The sequence below is a fragment of the Macrobrachium rosenbergii genome, chromosome 13 (assembly GCF_040412425.1).
Source record: "Macrobrachium rosenbergii isolate ZJJX-2024 chromosome 13, ASM4041242v1, whole genome shotgun sequence".
NCBI lineage: Eukaryota > Metazoa > Arthropoda > Malacostraca > Decapoda > Palaemonidae > Macrobrachium > Macrobrachium rosenbergii.
Window position 1 is genome coordinate 23,629,700 of NC_089753.1, and position 23,144 is coordinate 23,652,843.

The following is a 23,144-nucleotide window of genomic DNA, read 5'->3' on the forward strand; positions in this document are numbered from 1 at the left end:
AACGTCCACCATTTCAACAAAACACAAGTCAGTAACAATGTTGAGGACTTTAAACACTTCTGTTGCTGATGATGGTCAACTCCATCTGTTTGCCCACACACTGGTTGCCACTAAGGGATTTTTCTTTTCCTTTCCAATTATATACAAGTTACTCTTCAGACAGATTACCACCACTTTCATAGCCTGTTATTTCTCCACACAACTCATATATATTTACTTCCACTGTTCTTGGGCCTTCCACTAATCACCTACAAGTATTCAAGGTCATGTTCCTATTGGAATATTCACTGTTAATCAATACACTGTGGAGATGATGGACACCTGGCACTCTTAAGTGATCTCAAAAAGGGGAATTGGTTTCAAACCTCAGGAAATTTTAATTTATATCTCTATATAAATAACTCATTTAGTTGGCTAAATTTTTATATAAACAAGCTTTAAATCTTTAGAAATATCATTTCCGTAAATCTTTGGAAACATTAAGAAATCATCGTCATCTAAAATAATTTCTTCACGTAAATCTCCCCGTCTTTACACTTTTACAAAAATATCAGATAAAGAAAATAATTTACTTAATCTTTGATTTTAATATTTCATAGTATGCTTTCCATGATGTTTATAATAAGGTAATCTTTCACTAGTGCACAGAATAGTCCATTTCTTACAACCACAAAATTTTATTAACTCATTTCAGGCAGTGTTGTCTGCTCTATCACAGTTAGCAGTTCTAAGTTGCCAAACCAGATGAGCCTACAACATACCTCAAGTTGGAACTGGAAGGCGTTCCCAGTATTTTGTCCTTCATAGAGATGGTACTTATAAACTGGCCATGATACTGGTGAAGGAGCCTCGAGAGTGCCAAGTCTACATAAGTTTGGACAGCAAGATGGAAGGTTTGGCTATGTTGGCCTGATGGCAATTTTAAATCTTCAATACACCAGCTGTTGAGGGTGGTTTTGTCCCATCAGGATCTCACACTCCCACAATCCACATCCTGTTTTCTCTATTGTTTTTGCAGCCATGCTGCTGCAAGGGCTCGTCCACCTTTCGTTGATCCTCCTTCCAAAAATGCTGATGCTTCTTATGGTTTCCAGTTTGCTGAAGAAGGACAAACAAGATCAGAGCAAAGTGATGCCACTGGGAAATGTCCGAGGTCTTACTCTTACACAGACGATGATGGAATCACAAGAACCTACTCTTACACTGCAGGTCGTAGTATCTGGTTTCGTTTGTAATGACCTTCCACTGTCACCTAAAACTCCTCAATCTTCTCCTTCGACTCCAGCAGCTACACGACAATCGTTCTTTCTCTTCCAGAATTCCCTCAAAAGCACAACAGATTCTCAGGATCTCTCTCTCTCTCTCCTCTCCTCCTCCTCTCTGCCATCTCCTCTCATCTTCTCCTCTCTCTCTTGTTGATTAAGAGTGCAAGCAGAACTTTTCCTCTTCACAGTAATCAACTCTTCCTCCTCATCTAATAATGATGGCTCTTACTCTTTCTCCTTTCATGCTGGTGAATTTTCGTTTAGAATCTGCTGACTGCTAACCTTAATGTACAGGGACAGTTTTCTTTTGTTGCTGATGATGGTGTCAGAAGAAGGGGTTGACTATCAAGCTGGAGCTGATAGAGGATTCACTGCATCTGAGATCATCTACCAACTGCCATCTTCCAACACACCTGCCTCCTCAAACTCTGCCATCTGGTACCTCACGTGTATCAACTCCTACCCCATCTGCTTCTTCTTTCATGGTTCTGCCTTCATCTATTCTCTGGCTCTCAAACATATTCTTCTCTACTCGTCCCTCTTCCTCCAACTTTCCACATTTAAGAAGCTAATACTTGCAGTCAACTGAGGCCAGATGGAAATTATGACTTTTATATAAAACATCCTTCCACTCAAGGAATGAAGCAGGTGACACCAATAACAATGTTGATGGAGACTTTGCATTTGTTGCTGATGATGGTCAACAACAGATCCAGTATCAAGCTGGTTCTGACACTGGATTCATTGTTTGAGGATCCCACATTCCAAAGGTCACCCCATTGTCCCTTCTCACCTTCTGGTCAGCCTACAGGTAGGATTACACTTGTACTTAAAGTCCATTTCAGTGTCATTAGCTAATTCAATGTTGTGACTTCCTATAACTTTGCCTTTGACTCTGAACAGTATTCAAGATCAGAGACTGCAGATTATGATGGAAATGTTAGCTGAACTTCCACTGTCGTAGATTTTGAGTGGAACCCGACGACTGTTCAGCTTCCGTGCTGGACAGGAATCATTCCCAACCTCAGGAAGTTTCTTCTTCAAAGGGACCTCGCTCAATCTAAACCATCAGTTATGTTCTTCATCTCACATCTCACACAGGATCATTGGCTCCACCATCATCTCCCTGCAAGAGCATTTGCTTCAGGTCATCTATGTTAAATATTCTCTTCATCATCATCTAGTGGTTCACCACGACCATCTTCCCCCTCACAGTATTCTGCTCCATCTTCACAAAACAGTCCAGAAAATTTCAAACTCACTCACTTTGATGCTTCAAAGAATTCAAACATTTTTGGATATGTCTTAACTTTCAATTAATGAGCCCTAAACATCACCTTTTTCGAACAGAAACATTATGCTGTCTGAGGTGACAAACCCGCATTATGTTCACAATAATTCTATATATGAACTAATTTATTATATTTGGCTCAAGTTCACAGTACCTGCAAATACCATGAAAAGCAAATTTCTTTTATTAAATAAAAACAATAAAAGCTGAGCATAGTGATACCCATTTTTATTCAATTCGTTTTACCTTTGATTCCTGGAACTATGACTTATTATCTACCATGAATAATAACAATAATAAATTCGAATAAAGATAAAACAATAACAAGACACACAACAATACAGTAATTTATATCACAGAAAGTACATATATATTAAACCTGATAGCATTACCATTTCTTTGACATAAACTTTCTTGTTTTGTGTGTGACATATAAAATTTTTGCATTATATATATATAACTGAATTGGAAGATCAACAAAACTTTCATATACCATATATTATTTTTTATGGATTTTCACCTCCATATAAACATACACATATGTATAGATCTAACAACCATATATCTATATAGCTTGCTGCCTGTGTTCTCATATTTATCTTTTTTTATTTAAGCAAAGTGGGTCTTGAAAACTAAACTATGATTTTAGTTGAGGACTACTATGAATCGTCTTCAATTTTTAAAACATAACAATTCAGGTACTCTCTCCTATCTCTTCTTGTCCTTCTCTCTCTCATAAAAAATGTTAAAATAAGTTTTACAAGTGCATACACTGAAAACTCTATTACAAAAGAAATTATATGTAACTGTCTGCTCCAATACAATTGAAATATATTAGTAGACATATCAAAACAGGTTATAGATTTAGGAGGTTTACAAAAAATTAGCTCAACAGCTCCAGTTGCAGGGTCCACGACAATTTAAAGATTATACAAGAATGGTGACTGACCACTAAAAATGTTATAAAAGTACAACTAAATTCAGTTTCTCCTTTGGGTACTTAATCCAAATTTTTGCATACTCTTGAACATTTTTTTGTGTTCTAGGTCTATATATATATCAAACATGTCAATACACAGAAAATAGCAATAAGTAATTTTGTATTAATTTATTTGATTTAATCATATTTTTATGTCATTCTTGAGATATTTTACTTTTTAGGGGGTTCAAATAATGCGGATGCCAGTGCCGTAAAAGGTTAAAATTACAACTGGAAGTAAGCTGTGTAATAGTGGATTCTGCAAAGATTTTAAAGAAATCAAGGATTACAACATATATACATACTTTACATGCCCACTGCTAATATTATAAATATATTACTATATTATATCATGTATGTTCAAAACATAATATATATATAAAAAGTTTCTTCTTTCATTTTCAGTTAGCCAGTTACAATCATCAGTTCAGCTCAAAGATCAGGCTCCGATGATCAACCCCAAAACTTACCGTCACAAAACAAACCAGCTGTGAGGGTCAAGGGAAAAACAGCGTGGAACAATTCAAAAGCAGAAAAGATCAAGGATTAAACAATCTACAAATAAAAGAAGAATAATCAAAACGATTATGGAATGACTAACAAAGACTGTAACATTTTTCTGGTATCAATAGCCCTAGTGTTCAACCATCTCTCTCTCCTCCACAATTTCATGACTCTCTCTCTCTCTTTCTCTCATTTATCCTGTCATCAATTCTTTGTTGCTCACAGATAACGATCAGCAACATCGGACAATAATCATAAGTTCCCTTAATCTTCCTTTCAAAATCAAACAAAGGACGTCTTCAATCCATGAACACTATTAATGGCTGTTTAGTTTTCATCCTCCTCTATAAGGTGCAATACGTTTTGGAAAATTAAAGAGAGAGAAGAGAGAGAGAGAGAGAGAGAATACAACCATTCAATATCTTATCAAAACTAAAACCCCATGTTCAAACGCAATTTGATTACAATTATATTTTAACTATAAATGCAAAGACGTCATTAGACTAGAAAACCTTTAAGTAAATTTCAAAACAGGTCATACCTGATAACGGTCTGGGATTAAAACCTAAGAGGATAAATTGTAGTTATGGCCAGTATACTAATTAATAACAGAATGAAAAAGTTTTAATCTTAGATGGAATGCAATTAGCCAATATTCACCCACTTTTTGACGGAAAAACATTAAATCTACTTACATGATTCAATTTCAAGTCAAAGTACATAAAAGAAATCTTGACCAATTGTCTTAAAGCTGCCTAGAACATTTCGATGCTTGCTCCATGACCGAAAACTTTTAATTCCATTCTTATCAATGAAACACTGGTTGATTCTCCTAAATACCGATCAGGCTAAATTACAGGTTATTTCGTCGGTTTTCGTTATCGACGAACACTGGCTGATGCCTGATTCTGTCAGCTCCCAACCCTCTCTCATAACTTGCTCAGACAACACCCAGACCTTTTACTCATACCAGGGCCAGGCAAATGTTGACAAGACTCTAGGTATAAGGGCCTCAATCTGCAAGGAAACATTCTCACTCGTGGGCCATCAGTCAAGAAGGACAATCATTGTCCAGCCATCTCACAATGGCCTCTTCGATTAATAAATCACAATCAAACTTTATGTTTAGAAGGGAACAATTTTCATTATTCTCAGTCTCTCTCTTTCTCCTAAACTCTCTCTCTCTTCTGGGAAAAAAGTTTCTCTCTCTCTTCTCTCTCTCATTTCCCACATTCAAGATTTACAATAGGGCATTTACAGAAATTCAGATTGATTTTATCCGCTGCAAACAAAGGATTGAGTTAAAATTTTCAGAATATTATCATACACTACCTTCTTGCAACTAACCCAGCCCACCTTACTATTTTTCTCAACGATAATCATGAATCGCTTTTCATATTACTTTTCTTGTACTTTCCGGACTTAGCCCTGTTACTGGCTCAATCATTACCACGAAATTCACACCATGAACAAGAACTCTTTAAACATGATAGTGGACATGTACCCAGTGTTCGTGACAAACTGCATAAGGTTGTTTCTTTTACCTTTCTTACCACTCATTTCTTGCCTTTATAAATGCTTTCCAATTTCTCCTCTAGGACCTCCTTAGTTTACATCACTGTTGCCATCCATAAACATACCTGTCGCAAGACTTTCAAACATTTCCATTCATAGCAACAGGCCAGGAAACCAGCACAACATCCAAGCATACCCAAAATGTGGCTTTTTCTTCCTCTAATAATAATTTGATCTTATACAGTTTATCTGAAATGCTCAAGAAAAAATCGAGAAGAAACTGGCAAGTTATTCAAATCCTGCCCGTCACAGAACCATCCACATGAAGATGGTGTACTCGTTAAACTCCTCTCCTTCAGTTTATCAAAATTGTTTACAAGGACTTCATAATCTCATTCCCTTGCCTACGATGCAAACTTGTATCACTATTCCCAGCATCTAAATTGCCTCTGGATATCATCTCTAAATCCGGATGTTCAAACACAGTCGAGAGTTCTTTTCAGATCGCCTGTTCTGTAAGTCACCTCTTATACACCTCCCAAAACATAAAACCAATTGAACTCTTCTGTTCTTCAACTAATATTTCTTTCTCCATCATTGGTTTCCATTTATCCCAGTAAATTTCTTTTATTGAATTAATTTCAATTATCTCTTGAATACGAATTTCAAAGATTAAAAAGCTTTTACTTCTGTCGCAACACTAGAAATAATTTCTGCATGTAGTCAGACACTCCGAACCTCAACACTTATCTTCAAACTTTCATATTGCATCCCATAATGATATAACTACACTTTATCTGCTCTATCAAATTTATGGACTTACTTGTTTTATGATTCTATCATACAAATCTTCCACAGATAGCACAGAAATGCATATTTTCCGTTTATAAAACACATTTGTATTAATTGCAGGTAATGTGTTGTCTGTCTGTGTTGATTAACACTCTAAGTTTGCCTGGACCTGACTCTTCCCCTGCATCTCTTTGTCATACCTCAAGTAGGAAATCCTTACTCTTTCCCTCCATACAAATGTCCTTCATAGAGATGGTACTTCTCTACTCTAATGGCCATGATACACACAGGCCTTTACAAACATACCATTTGTGAGTGAGGGTTGGACTCTTCACTGGAACATAATTTAAGGCATAATCCTGGTGCAATTTTGTAAATCTTCAATTCACAGCTGGTGAGGTGGTTTGTCCATCAGGATCTCACCTCCACAAACCACATCCTGACTTTCATCAGCCCATGCTGCTGCAGAGCTCGTCCAGGTTTTCGTTCTCTCTCTCTCTCTCTCTCTACTCTCTCTTCTTATGGTTTCTCAGTTTGCTGGAGAAAAGGACAAACAAGATTCCAAAGTGCCACATCCATCTCAAGGATCTTACTCAAACAGGATGATGGAATCATGGAAGATTCTGCGTGATCAGGTCGTGGTACTGGCTTCGTTGGGTAAGGTAATGATCTGTCACCTCAAACTCCTCAGGTCTTCTCCAGCCACCTCCAATCTTCCTCAGGTACCAGCTTCCCCTCATAGCCACTTACAGGAGACTCCTCTAGGCTCATAAAATCCTCCGAAGGCTCCCAGCGGCCATCACTCACTCCAGGTTCTACGCCATCAGCCTCTTCTCTTGTTGCAGTTAAGAGTGCAAGTGGAACATTTTCTTGGTTCACAAGGGGCTTCTTCTTCACAAACCTTGAGCTAGTAATGATGGCTCTCACTCTTTCTTCAGATGCTGATTCAGTCCATTCTCGTCAGATATTTGCTGACCCTACCAACAACGTCTTAATGTACAGGGAGTCAGCATTTTGTCCACGAGATGGTGTAAAGACAAAAAGCAGAAATTCCAGAACTGGAGCTATAAATTCACTAGAGATCTGAAGATCATCTCCAAACTGCCCCATCTTCCCAAACACACCTGCCTCCTCCCAATCATCTGATCTTTCCATGGGCAGTTATCAACTAAAGCAGCAAATATTCTCCTTCTCTTCATACTTGTTCTGCCAGTCCATCTATTTTGCTGGTTCCTAAACATTTTCTTCTGAGGCTTGGTACTGAAATCCCTCTGTGCCCTCAACTCATCCACGGCTCCAGTAACAGGGAGTGTGTTGAGCAGATGGGGCTGGCATCAAGTCATGAAACATCCAGCGATTTGGAGCATAAAGTCAGACCAGGCCATTGCACAATGTTCATGCAGTTCCAACTGCTATTTGATACTGATGGAGCAACAACGACAGATAGACACCTGGGAAGACAGAGAACACCATTGCCGAGGGATCTACATGGGACTCCAAAGGGTCCCATGCCAAAACCAGGAAGCAACTGGGTCTGAAATGTTACATCACAGGTAGGATTACACCTGTACTGAGGTCCTTTGCACATTGATCCATTAGCAAATGTCCAACGCAGGTGTGGTCTGTCCCGATAACTGCCTTTGACTCTGAACAGTACTGCAGTGATGGAAACATCGATGCATCTTGGAAATGTTAGCGGAACTCCTTCCACGGAACTAGATCTCCATTGGAACCACCAAGGAGGCACTGGACAGGAAAGACAGCAACTGTGCTTGCACTGAGGAATTGGTTTCTGAACCTCAGGAGGTTTCATTCACAAACATCTCACCATCTTCTCTCTTTTCATCTCAAAGAACCAGTTGGCCACCATCTTCTTCCCAATACCATTTGCCACTTCACAGCATCATCTCAAGTTGGTGCATTTTCTATCATCAGTGGCTACAAGGTCATAGTCACCCCAGGGAAATAGATGATGCAGTCTTCTGACAAAGACACAGTCCAGAAGACTTCAAACCTACCTGTCGACGTTTCAAAGAACCCCAGAATTTGATAACCTTAACTTTCATTAATGGACTCAGGCTCACCTTTCGCAAAACACGATGGGAAAGTTAGGATGTCACTGAATTTGATGTATTATATTTCCTCACAATCACTGAGACCAGGTCTCAACATGGAAAAGCAAAGGCTTTAGTGACATGTAAATAAAAACCATAAAAGTTAGCAATCCTAAGACACGATTTTAACAACCTTCATTTTACCAGATTCCTGGGCAAGTGACTTAAATATCTGCCACAAATGTTGAATACATTGCCACGAAAGGGTCTCGTCCTCAACACCCATGAGACACACAGCAGGACTGATAAATTTATCTCAGAGGAAGTGACATCACAGCAGTTTCTTCATGCCATTTTATACAGAACATGGAGAAGACTTTAATTACTGATTAGTCACATTATATATTTTCTATGTATTCGTATGTTTAATATATATGTATTTTTTGTGAAAAACGTTCACTTTGGAAAATTTCTGTTGTTTACCATAAGATGAATTACTGAGTTGTACCTTTTATATAAATCAATCAGCCTCTTTGAACGGTCCATTTTTACTTCCATAAAGTTCTTTTCCCGTATAACCTTTTTGACTTGTTCCTGCTTTCGACCAGTTGGGCCTAATCTTAAATAAACATCTTCAGATAAACCTCTGTTTTAAAGAAGGTCTACTAATTCTTCACTGAGCTGGATTCCAGGTACAGTTTTCCTTTATAATCCCTGGAGAGGTCTATCATTTATACTAACTTTCTTTGCAAACTTATTTTTGAGGCCATTCTATCTGGGTCTGCTGAGTAAGGGACAGTAAGTCAACTGACCCTCCAACACCACTCTGTCATTTCTCTTTTAGTGGGGCAGGTTACTTTAAGCTAACATATATATATACTATATATATATGGGGATATATAAGTATATTTATATAATATCTATACATAACAGGAAACACAAGAGTTGCCAACATATATTACCATATATATATATATATATGTATATATCACCACTATATATATGTGTTTATGTATATATATTTATACATACATACATATATATACAGTATATATGTATATAACAGTAGATATATATATATATATATACGTATAATATATACACACATATATATACTCGATATTTATTGATTCATTGATTGTAACATTTGATCATAAAATCTCCAGTCATTAAACTCAGTTACTTTTATGGAAAGATCTTTAGGCTACCCACGATGAGCCAATCCAAAAACTTATTGTGTTCTTAAAAAAAAATAGAAAAACCAACCGTCACAGAAATTTCAATAATAAGAGAAAGTAAAGTTGAAGATCTCTGGGAGAAACAAACCAAAGAAAATAGAAAAACTACAAAACAAAACAGTGCTGTTGCATAAACAGAAGAAGTGAATCAAAATTACAATGGAATGACTAACAAAACATTCGCAAGTAGGATGTTGCAGTACAAATATCAGCCTCCATAATTTCATCACTGCAGCGATCTACCTTCTGTAAACATTTATCTATTCTTGCAATTTCATGACAACAGATGACGATCCTTGATCGGACAATAATAAAATTCCACTGAAGTCATTTTGTTGAAACAATGGAACGATTCTTCAATCCATGAACCTAGTACTGGCTGTTGTGTTTTTCATGAAAACAAAATCAAAAATTGTTTCCTAGAGAGAGGAGAAGAGATGGAAGAGAGAGAGCAACGTAAGAGAGAGAGATAGAAAGAGCTTCAACAAAAGAAAATCCCAGAATTCACAATGCAATAAATTTTATATTAACTAAGAAAGACGACAATAAACTAGAACATACTTTAATCAAAATTCAAAATAGATCATAACTTTTTCTACGCTATCTGGATTCAGAAACTTTTAGGAGATCAATTGTCTGGCCAGTTACTAACGTGATGCATAAACAAATTGAACTTTTGGTCATGAGATGAAATACAAGGAATTTCCAAATTTATTGAGTCAAAATCAATAAATGGCAAAGTATTTTCTTATTCCAATTTAGGTCAAAGTACAAAACCACTTAATAAAGTCTTAAAGACTGATTTTGCCTGCTGCTTTAAAACTTTAAAATTCAGTTCTTAAGAATGGAAACAAATGCCAGTTCTAAAATTTGCAGAACTCTGGCTCTAACAACAGGAAAACTTTAACTCTGCAAATGAACTTTTCACCACACTTGTCTTATCAGCTCAACAGCCCTATCAAACTGGCCCACACACAATTAAACACAATGGATCAGGTAGCCTTTCACACTTTTAATATTACAATAATTTATTTATGTCCAAACAGAACAAACCAATAGAATCGTTTCCGTCGCAAACTCAAAACAATTGTCCAGATGATACCATTATTCAGCCAATGATAACAGGATCATAATGATAAATATCGAGGCAAAAGAATCCCTCAGGAAATACAATTTCAAGTCTAAAGTCAAATAAAATCGGACAAGAGACAACGGAATATCAAGCCATCTGGTCTCCCAAGGCGATCAGGCATAACTGTTTACAGGCCACGATACAAATAAAGATCTGACAATGGGGCACTGGCTGATGCCCTGATTCTGTCCTCCTCCCTACCCCATCTCACAATTGCCCACCCAACCCCGTCCACTCTGTAACTCTCATTCCCGTCTGAACGGCCTCCCGGGGTACAAAAAAGGAATCTTCTTGCAAAGGCAGCTCATCACTGTGGGCCATAAGCGTCGCCTGAAGGAAACCCACCATCTCCCAGCCATCTCCACAATGGCCTCCTCCAGGGCTTGGTAATAGCACACAAGTGATGTGTTGAGAGAGTACCTTCCTGTGAACAGTTTCTCATTCTCTCTCACCTCTCTCTCTCTCTCTCTCTCTCTCTCTTTCTCTCTCTCCAGTTCTTGTGTCCACATTCACCATGGAAATAAGGGCATTTCTGAATTGCTTTTATTGCAATGAAGGATTTTTCGTGGCAAAAGCATATGCAAGGCAGCTTCCTTCAGCTTCTGGCCCACCCATCCAGGGTTTTTCACATCTATGATAATCATGAACTTTTCATATTACTTTTTCTTATGAAACTTTTGGGCCATCCACACTTTACTGGCACAAGAACTTCAGAATGAAAATTCACACCATGGACAGCAACTGACGAGAACATGGCTGGGACACTAACCAGTGGTCTGACTCCACTTCTGATAAGTTTTAATTCTTTTACCTTTCTATGCCGTCCATCTTGCACAATCATTTTCAACACTTCCACTCTAAAAGTATTCATCTTTCCCCTGGGAAACATACTATTCTCCACAAGGTTTCCTCAAACAGAGACTTCTAAGTTCTTCCACTCTAAGGTTGCTCTTATTGATACCAGATGCAATGCTGAAAATTAAATTCACTGGTAACTCTGAAAGATTGAAGTCCTACAGACATTTCAACTCTTACAGTAATTTTAAATTTCACTGCAAAATCAACTCCTTGTCTCTCATCCTATTTAACTCATTTCTGGTCTTCCTTTACACGAAAAAGAAACTTAGTATATTCTGTATCAATTTGTCTTCTAATATGTGTTATTTCAGGGAATTTTTAAAAGTTCTTCAGAGTTTCTAAGTCATTTGACAAGTACTGGTTTGAGGTCTTCTTCGTCATTTTCTCCAGTTGGGGTTTAACCATTTTCTCTACAGCCTGTCCAATTCTTAGTTAATGTACCATTACACACTTGCTCGATCTCCCCCACTCTTCCTTCTGGTCACTGGTGAACTTATCCAATCCTTCTTGTCCTAACCATCCACATGAGGATGAAACTCTTAAAACTCCTCTCCTTTTAAAAGACACAATCTCATTCTTGCCTCTCATGTATTACTATCATTGTACCTCTGGATATCATCTCTAAATGCAGTATGTAAATTTCATTTCACAATGAATTAAATTTTTTCTATCTATTTGAATATGAATATCAAAGACTAAGGTTAATTTGTGCAGCCATGCCAATTCAGTCACTTAACACTAGAAATAATTTCTGCATATACAAGACACCAAATAATTTAACTGACATAGAAATTCATATCACAATGTCATTAACTGATATAACTGCAATTTATCTATTCTAACAGATTTTTAATTTACTGTTTATGATTAAAGGTAATTTTACATATAGTATAGAAAGCATATTTTCCATTTATAAAAACGATTTTTTTTTAATTTAGGTTGTGTTGTCTGTCTTGACAGTTAGCACTCTAAGTTTGCCTGGACCTGATGGGGCCTACAACATACCCTCAAGTAGGAACTGGAAGGCGTTCCCAGTATTTTGTCCTTCATAGAGATGGTACTTATAAATATGGCCATGATACTGGTGAAGGAGCCTTTGAAAGTGCCAAGTCTACAAAGGGTTGGACAGCAAGATGGAAGGTTTGGCTATGTTGATCCTGATGGCAATTCTGTCAATCTTCAATACACAGCTGGTGAGGGTGGTTTGTCCCATCAGGATCTCACCTCCCACAACCACATCCTGACTTCCATGCAGCCCATGCTGCTGCAAGGGGCTCGTCCACCTTCGTTGATCCTCTCGCTAACCCAAATGCTGATGCTTCTTATGGTTTCAGTTTGCTGGAGAAGGACAAACAAGATCAGAGCAAAGTGATGCCACTGGAAATGTCCGAGGATCTTACTCTACACAGACGATGATGGAATCACAAGAACCTACTCTTACACTGCAGGTCGTGGTACTGGCTTCGTTGTAGAAGGTAATGACCTTCCACTGTCACCTAAAACTCCTCAATCTTCTCCTTCTACTCCAGCAGCTACACGACAATCTTCCTCAGGTACCAGATTCTCCTCAAGTAGCACAAACGACTGCTGCAGGTTCTACATCATCTCCTCTTCTGTTGTTGCTCTTAAGAGTGCAAGTGGAACCTTTTCCTCTTCACAAAGTGGTGCCTCTTCTTCACATACCTCATCTAATAATGATGGCTCTTACTCTTTTCTCCTTCGATGCTGGTGACCATTCTCGCTCAGAATCTGCTGATGCTAACCTTAATGTACAGGGACAGTTTTCTTTTGTTGCTGATGATGGTGTCAGAAGAAGGGTTGACTATCAAGCTGGAGCTGATAGAGGATTCACTGCATCTGGAGATCATCTACCAACTGCCCCATCTTCAAACACACCTACCTCCCCTCCCAGTCCTCTGCCTTCATGGTGCCTCACGTCCATCAACTTACCGTGCCCCATCACCTTCTCTTCACAGTTCTGCCGGTTCATCTATTTCTGCTGGTTCCCAAACATATTCTTCTGGCACTCGTACCTCTTCCTCAACTCGTCCACGTTTCGAAGAAGCTAACACTCGCAGTGAACTAAGGCCAGATGGGAAGTTATGCTTTTGCATATGAAACGTCCAGCCACTCAAGGAATGAAGCAGGTGACACCAGTAACAATGTTGATGGAGATTTTGCATTTGTTGCTGATGATGGTCAACGACGACAGATCCAGTATCAAGCTGGTTCTGACACTGGATTCATTGCTGAGGATCCCACATTCCAAAAGGTCCTATTGTCCCTGGAGCACCTTCTGGTCAACCTACAGGTAGGATTACACCTGTACAAGAAGTCCCTTTCATTGACCCATTAGCTAATTCCAATGCTGATGCCTCCTATAACTTGCCTTTGACTCTGAACAGTATTCAAGATCAGAGACTGCAGATGCTGATGGAAATGTTAGTGGAACTTACACTGTCGTAGATGATGATGGAACCAGACGCACTGTTCGCTTCCGTGCTGGACAGGGAATTGGTTTCGAAACCTCCGGGAGGTTTCTTCTTCAAAGGGACCTTGCCCATCTAAACCATCTTCCTCTTCTTCATCTCCATCTCACACAGGATCAGTTGGCTCACCATCTTCTTCCCATACAGGAGCATTTGCTACATCAGCACCATTGCAAGTTGGAACATTCTCTTCATCGTCACATAGTGGTTCAGCACGACCATCTTCCCCCTCACAGTATTCTGCTCCTTCTTCACAAAGACACAGTCCAGAAGACTTCAAACTCACTCAGTATGACGCCTCAAAGAACCCCAATAAATTTGGATATGTCTTAACTTTCAACTGATAATGGACTCAGGCGCACCTTTCTTGCAAACACGGGTGGGAATATTATGTTAATAATAATTATGAAACTAATGTATTATATTTTCTCAATATCATAGTACCTGCATTACCATGAAAAGCAAATGCTTTGGCACATGTAAATAAAAACAATAAAAGCGAGCAAGTAATACCCATCTTCATTCAACCTTCGTTTTACCTACAACAGTTGCTCAAAGGCTATAACTTGAATATATACCATGAATATAAGTGACTATAACAAGCCATAATACAAAAGCTTAAAAGACTGGAATAAATAAAACCTTACAAAGACACATAACACTGCTCATAAGTTTATCTTACAAAAAGTATACCACTGAAATTTAAAACTGATTTAGCTATATTTTTACAGAAACTATTTTGTTTCTCTATCTCTGCTAAATTCTGTGAATATGCACACTAAATAATCTTCGCTGGGTTTCTAAGCAACAAAAACTTTCACTAATTTTTCCTAATTTATTTTATTATTTTCACGAAAACAAACACACACAGCCACAATCTGTCACAACCTTCCGTAGAATCTAACAACCAGAGCGTCTCCTCATTTCTTGCTGCCTAAGCTTTCATGCTTTCTTTTTTTGGTTTAAAAGACACAAGTGCGCCTTAAATAACCACACTATGATTTTGGTTGAGGCCTACTATGAAACGTCTCTAATACTTAAACATAACAGATCTCTCTCTCTCTCTCTCTCTCTCTCTCTCTCTCTCTCTCTCTCTCTCTCTCTCTCTCTCTCTCTCTCTCTGCCTTGTTTATAGGATGTGAATTGTACTCGCTGACAGTAATTAGTTCACCAACAAAACCCAAAGATGTACCAGGCAGTTAATCGACTATGTTGAGTCACAGACAAGGTGGAACAAGCCATACGGCCAACAATCTCATCTTCTGAAAAACTTGCCGAGATCCGGAAGTTCAATACACTCTGGTGCCGTTTCTCTAAAGGAAAACAATACGTGTAATGTATATATTATATATACATACTATTGCTCTCCCTTTGGACACACACTGAAAGTACAAACACACACTATATTTATATATATATATATATATAATATATATATACTATATATATACATATATATATATATGTGTGTGTGTGTGTGTGTATAGAGAGAGACTCAAGAGAAGAGAGAGAGAGAGGGACACATGATTGATTGTATTAGTTCATAATATCTCCGGCTTTATAATTATCAATCAGTTCAGAAGGAAATACTGGGCTACCCATGATACAGGCAATCGCTAATGTTGACGCCACTGTTGCCAAACAATACTAAAAAAATTAAAATTAATAATGAAGAATTATTTTCAATCAAAATGAATGAAAGAATAATTAGAAATTATCTGGCATCGTGACTACCAGGCTCAATGACGCACATATCATTCTTGAAAACTAAAAGCAAGTATGTATTCAGCTGAACTGCATGGGATTTCTCCCAGGAGAACAGTTGCTGAGATAAAGCTAAAAAATGCCCTGGCGTCATATACAACATCCTCTCCTGAGGGTCCTAGCGAGGATAAACGCCATCCTCACCGCGAGCCTTTTGAGGTATCGATTCCTCAGATCCCCAAAACCGGGCCATTCATCCAGCAAATGCCTCACACTCATGGGAACCAGGAAATCTTCCCAAAAAGGCTGGTGGTCATGATTCATCAAATATTTATGAGTTAAGCGAGTATACCCTTTAGTTAATCGACATAATACCATCTCCCATCTCCTAGGTATATTTCTCTACTGCCAAGGATTTGTAACAGATGTCATTTCTTGCATTTTGTTTGAACTTATCAAGTTCCAACGGTCTTGCCACCTGCCTCGTACTGAAGCTTTAATCTGGGGCAAAAATCTTTCGGCAAAATTGGCCTTCTTGGAAGTAGTTCAACTGCTGCCTGTTTTGCTATTCTGTCATGCTCTTCATTGCCACTTAATCAATCACGTGCTGGCACCCAGCAAAATCTTATTTCTAATCCTCAGCTTTCAGCTTTGTGGGTCCGTTGCAAAATTTGTAATATCAAAGGGTTGACAGTGTTAAAAACACCAAGTGCTTGCAGAACAGTTCCACAGTCACAGAAAATAGTAAAATTACCCTCACCCGTACCTGCTTGTTTTCAATAGCTGCTAAAATAACCATACAACTCTGACGTCAAAATTGAGGCTTCTTGAGGAATTTGTCCCTTCAATACGACACGTTGCTGTAAATTCCAAATCCAACGCCACCATTAGATTCAGAGCTCGCCGAAGATAAAATAGAATCAAGATATTCCTCAGCAAGAGACGAAAATACAATGAGTGTCAGACTCCGTTACACTACATTTCAAATCTTTAAAATATTTACATTTCAAATATTTACATTTCAAATCTTTAAAATATTTACATTTCAAATCTAAAATATTTACAAAACTCTACTTCAGGCAAACTCCTCGGGGAGTCATTGATATCTTCAAAGGAAAGATTTTGTTACTAATTAAATAAAGATTTCTTAACAACTCTTTGACCCTGAATCTATAACGCTGGAACACAATAAAAAAAGAACAAAGGGGAAAAGAAACAAAAAAAAAACATTGAAAAATACAAATGAAAAAGAACTTGAAATCCTACAACAAACAGAAAAATACAAGTAAAAATTACAACTGGAATTATTAACAAAGAAAGATCATGCATACGTAGAGATGTAGCCTACTCCCAGTACCTCATATCAGCCTCCACTATTTCATGACTGCATGGGCGATCTACCTTCTATACATTTATCTATTCCTGCAATTCCATGCCCTCAGAGATGACGATCAGCTGATCGGACAATGACAAAATTCCCTTAAATCATTTTGATTAAAACAATGGGACGTCTTCAATCCATGAACACTATATTGCTGTTGTGGATTTTCATCCTCAACTGTAATCATTACATTAAGTTTTAAGAGAGAGAGAGAGAGAGAGAGAGAGAGAGAGAGAGAGAGAGAGAGAGAGAGAGAGAGAGAGAGAGAATAACAAGTCTATGGTAATTAACCACTAGTAATGATAAATATCGCATATCGAAAAATATAAATGATATTTATCAATGCATCGCGCTGCTTCATGAATAAAAAATATCCCCAACTTATTCACAATGAAATCAAAGCATTTTACATTAAATGTAACTGCAGGCACGTCGCTGAACTTCCGGATCATAAAAAAAAGACTATATTTTTCCTACGCTATAAGACTGATTATACCTGAGAATATAATTCATCGTTATCTGTTCAATTACATGACGCACACAGAATCATAAAAGCTTAACATGTCATGAGATGAAATACATTCAGCAAATCTTTCCCCAACCCTAAGTTCAAACTCTTAACTTAAGACTGGAACACTTTGATGCTAGATCCAAAGACTGGAAAACTTTTATTCCAGGTCTAAAGAATGGAAGACACTCATCCCAGTTCTAAAAGCTACAACACTTTCACTCTGGCTCTCAGATCCGGAATGTTTCACTTTTAACATTACAAATGGAACACTTCCTGTTCCTCCTCCACGTCTAGTGTTGTCGTTGACTCAACTGTCCCTTCTCCCAACAGGAGATACCTTGGTCATAGATTTTGAAATTACGTAATTTCCTTAGGTGAAAAACTTAGAAAGAAACCACTTGCATCGTTTACATGAAATTCAATACAAGTGTGGCTAAATGATAATATTACTGAGCTAATGATAACAAAGATCATTATAATGAATATCGAGGGAAAAATCCCACCAGGAAATCTCATTTAAAAACTTCAAAATCACATAAAAACGGACGAGAAACAACGGAATGTGAAGCACAGGATCTGGTTCTCCCAGGGCGATCGCAGGCACAACTCTTTACATGCCACGAATTCAGATCTGGCAATGAAGGTACTGGCTGATGCCCTGATTTCTGTCCTTCTCCCTACCCGAAGTCCCCCAAAAAATATGCTTCCCCTACCCCCACTCTCCTACTCTCATTCCGTCTCACAGCCTACACTGGGTATAAAAGGGGCCTCATCTTGCAAAGGCAGTTCACTCACTGTGGGCCATCGGCGTCGCCTGGAAGGAAACCCACCCTCCCAGCCATCTCCACAATGATCCTGGATTAGCTTGGTAATATCACACCAGCGATGTGTTAGACGGATTGCCTTCTAAGAATCCAGCTTTCTCTCTCTCTCTCTCTCTCTCTCTCATTCTCTCATTCTTATCCACATTCAGGAAGGAAATAAGAGCATTTATGAGTCCCTTTTATCGACAGAAGTTTTCTTCGTGTTTTTTCGTAACAAAAGCATATGCATAGACTACCTTACTTCACCTTCTTAGACACCCTTACTATGTTTTCATATCCATTACCTTTTCTTAAGGCGTTTAGAACTCAGTTAGACGTATGGCTCCTTTATCGGCACCAGGCTAAGCACGAAATTCCATCCAGTGGACAGAAACTCGCGCATTTGAGAGTGGACATGTAACCACGAAATCATGTGATGGGGCTGATTCCTTTGCCTCTCTATGCCACTCGATCTCACTTGATAATTTTAAGCACTCACTGAAACATTTAACTTACACCTACACAAGCATCAATAGACTTGTCAAAGGACTTTCCAGACACTTCCTGATTCTAATGAAGGTGAAAGCATCTCCAACATCCCCACAAATCGGCCTTTTCTTTCTCCAGCCTAATTATATACCATTTGACTCAGTCTTCAAACAAACAACTCTGCTTGCCTCCTTATTTCTCCTCCAACTCATCCTTAGACAGTCACTGTTCTAAGTCCTTCCACTATCACCTACAAGCTCTTATTTAGGGTCAAATAAAGGATGAACTCTATTCATTCCTCAATCAAAATAACTGGAGTCCTGAACCTGCTTCTCTTAAGTCAGATAATCATCTCCTGTAAACAAAATTAACTCTTTGTCTCTCTTCCTACCTAACTCATTTCAGGCATCTTTTATATAAAAAAAGCTTTAGAATATTTTAGGTTCATTTCTGCAGCCATGCCTTTCTCTGTCACTTTACACTAAAATAATTTCTTCAAAAACACGGCATCAAATCTTTACACTCATATCAAAATCCAAAGCATAAAGTTGTTGTCATTACCATATATACTGTAATCTATCTTTTCTGATAACTTTCGAACATTCTGTTTATGATAAAGGGTAATCTTACAGACAGAACACAATAGTCCATTTTCTAAATAATGATACGAAATTTTATTACTTGCAGGTTGTGTTGTCTGTCTTGACAGTTAGCACTCTAAGTTTGCCTGGACCTGATGGGGCCTACAACATACCTCAAGTAGGAACTGGAAGGCGTTCCCAGTATTTTGTCCTTCATAGAGATGGTACTTATAAGTATGGCCATGATACTGGTGAAGGAGCCTTCGAAAGTGCCAAGTCTACAAGGGTTGGACAGCAAGATGGGAAGGTTTGGCTATGTTGATCCTGATGGCAATTCTGTCAATCTTCAATACACAGCTGGTGAGGGTGGTTTTGTCCCATCAGGATCTCACCCCACAACCACATCCTGACTTCCATGCAGCCCATGCTGCTGCAAGGGCTCGTCCACCTTTTGTTGATCCTCTCGCTAACCCAAATGCTGATGCTTCTTATGCCTTCCCGTTTGCTGGAGAAGGACAAACAAGATCAGAGCAAAGTGATGCCACTTGAAATGTCCGAGGATCTTACTCTTACACAGACGATGATGGAATTACAAGAACCTACTCTTACACTGCAGGTCGTGGTACTGGCTTTGTTGTAGAAGGTAATGACCTTCCACTATCACCTAAAACCTCAATCTTCTCCTTCTACTCCAGCAGCTACACGACAATCTTCCTCAGGTACCAAATTCTCCTCAAGTAGCAGAACTACTGCTGCAGGTTCAACATCACCTTCCTCTTCTGTTGTTGCTGTTAAGAGTGCAAGTGGAACCTTTTCCTCTTCACAAAGTGGTGCCTCTTCTTCACATAGCTCATCTAATAATGATGGCTCTTATTCTTTTCTCCTTCGATGCTGGTGACCATTCTCGCTCAGAATCTGCTGATGCTAACCTTAATGTACAGGGACAGTTTTCTTTTGTTGCTGATGATGGTGTCAGAAGAAGGGTTGACTATCAAGCTGAGCTGGATAGAGGATTCACTGCATCTGGAGATCACCCACCAACTGCCCCATCTTCAAACACACCTACCTCCTCCCAGTCCTCTGCCTTCCGTGGTACCTCACGTCCATCAACTTACCATGCCCCATCACCTCTTCACAGTTCTGCTGGTTCATCTATTTCTGCTGGTTCTCAAACATATTCTTCCTGGCACTTCGTCTCTCTTCCTCAACTCGTCCACGTTTCGAAGAAGCTAACACTGCAGTGAACTGAGGCCAGATGGAAGTTATGCTTTGCATATGAAACATCCAGCCACTCAAAGGAATGGAAGCAGGTGACACCAGTAACAATGTTGATGGAGATTTTGCATTTGTTGCTGATGATGGTCAACGACGACAGATCCAGTATCAAGCTGGTTCTGACACTGGATTCATTGCTGAGGGATCCCACATTCCAAAAGGTCCCATTGTCCCTGGAGCACCTTCTGGTCAGCCTACAGGTAGGATTACACCTGTACAAGAAGTCCCTTTCATTGATCCATTAGCTAATTCCAATGCTGATGCTTCCTATAACTTTGCCTTGACTCTGAACAGTATTCAAGATCAGAGACTGCAGATGCTGATGGAAATGTTTAGCGGAACTTACACTGTCGTAGAGATGATGATGGAACCCGACGCGCATTGTTCGCTTCCGTGCTGGACAGGGAATTGGTTTTGAACCTCAGGAGGTTTCTTCTTCAAGGGGACCTCGCCCATCTAAACCATCTTCCTTCTTCATCTCCATCTCACACAGGATCAGCTGGCTCTGCATCTTCTTCCTCTGCAGGAGCATTTCCTGCTTCAACGTCATCTCAAGTCGCACCGTTCTCTTCATCATCACCTAGTGGTTCACCACGACCATCTTCTCCCTCACAGTATTCTGCTCCTTCTTCACAAAGACACAGTCCACAAAACTTCAAACTCACTCAGTACGATGCATCAAAGAACCCCAATAAATTTGGATATGTCTTAACTTTCAACTGATAATAGACTCAGGCGCACCTTTATTACAGGTACATGTGGGAATGTGATGAACCTTAATTAGTTTTAGTTAATAATAGTTTTATTATGAAATTAATGTATTATATTTTCTCACTATCACAGTACCTGCATTACCATGAAAAGCAAAGCTCTGGCACATGTAACTAAAAAAAAAAATAAAAAGTGAGCACCGTAATACCCATTTTTATTCAACCCTCGTTTTACCTTCTATTCCTGAGCATGTGACTTATTATCGACCAAGAATATACGTGATGTAATAAGATTCAAATAAATATAAAACAATACCAACACACACAACAATACTGATAAATTATCTCACAGAAAGTACACCACTGCAGTTAAACCTCATTTTATCATAATTTTACAGAAACTTCCCTGTTTCCTCTATTGTTGTTAAATTCTGTGCATGTGCAGTAACTTCACTGGATTTCAGATCAACAAAAACTTCCAATAATTTTCCACACTTTTTTTTTTACATTTTTTCCTAAAACAAAAAAATACAGCCACAACCTTTCGTTGAATCTAACAACCACATCGTCTTCTCATAGCTTGCTGCCTAAAATTCTCATGTTATCTTTTATTTAAAAAACACATGTGGGTCTTAAACAAACACACTATGATTTTGGTCGAGGACTACTATAAAACGTCCCCAATTTTTAAAACATAACAGTTATCTCTCTCTCTCTCTCTCTCTCTCTCTCTCTCTCTCTCTCTCTCTCTCTCTCTCTCTCTCTCTCATCGGCCTTGTTTACAGGATGTGGACTGCACACTGACAGTAGTCAGTTGACCATCGGATCCCTAGAACCTAATAGTTGTTTTAGTAAAACATAAAAAGAGGAAATTTTAATCGATTATCTTGAGCTGCAAGCAATCGAGGAGGAACAAGGCAGATGGTTAACAACCTCATCTCTTGAAAATCTTTTCTGAGATGCAGAAGTCTGACACATTGTGGGGCCTTCTTCTTTAAAAATAAAAAGCATATTACATATAATTTATATATATATATATATATATATATATATATTAGCTGACCAACCCAGCCCTGCAAGGGAAAACTCTGAATGACAAGCAATAAACTCTCTCTCTCACTTCCTCTCCCTCTCACTCTCTCCTTTTCCTGTTAATATAGTTGCTTCAGTTACACTGCCAAGCATTTTTGACATTTTATATTTCACCCATTCTCAACCCTGCCCCAACTTCCTATCAGGGCCAAACTTGGACTTACAGGGCATCAAGACATTACTATTCTCTCAGTGGCCTCAAAAACAATGGATTAGTCACTAATATCTGTCATTTTTGACATTTCATTTTTCATCCCTTCTCACCCCCACTTTCTATCGGGGATGAGCTTGGACTTAAAGGGCATTGGGAGTATCACTATTCATCTCAGTGTCCTCAAAAACTATGGATTAGACACTAATATATGTCGTTTTTTGGTTATTTTTGCCTGTCACTCCCTTCCTACCCTTCATCCCCGCCCCTTCCTATCGGGGCTGAACTTGGCCTCGAAGGGCAACAGGAGTGTCACAATTCATCTCAGCA

General features: G+C 38.6%; 1 long non-coding RNA gene and 2 pseudogenes across 2 annotated transcripts in view; 2 read left to right on the forward strand and 1 right to left on the reverse strand.

The window, feature by feature from the left end:
• Positions 1-14,558, forward strand: part of LOC136844559 (serine-rich adhesin for platelets-like) — a 67,048-nt pseudogene extending 52,490 nt beyond the window's left edge.
• LOC136845025 (uncharacterized) overlaps positions 1-23,144 on the reverse strand; it is a 356,972-nt gene that overhangs the window by 310,828 nt on the left and 23,000 nt on the right. The gene's annotated exons all lie outside the window — the stretch shown is intronic.
• Positions 18,351-22,060, forward strand: LOC136844560 (sericin 1-like; annotated as a pseudogene).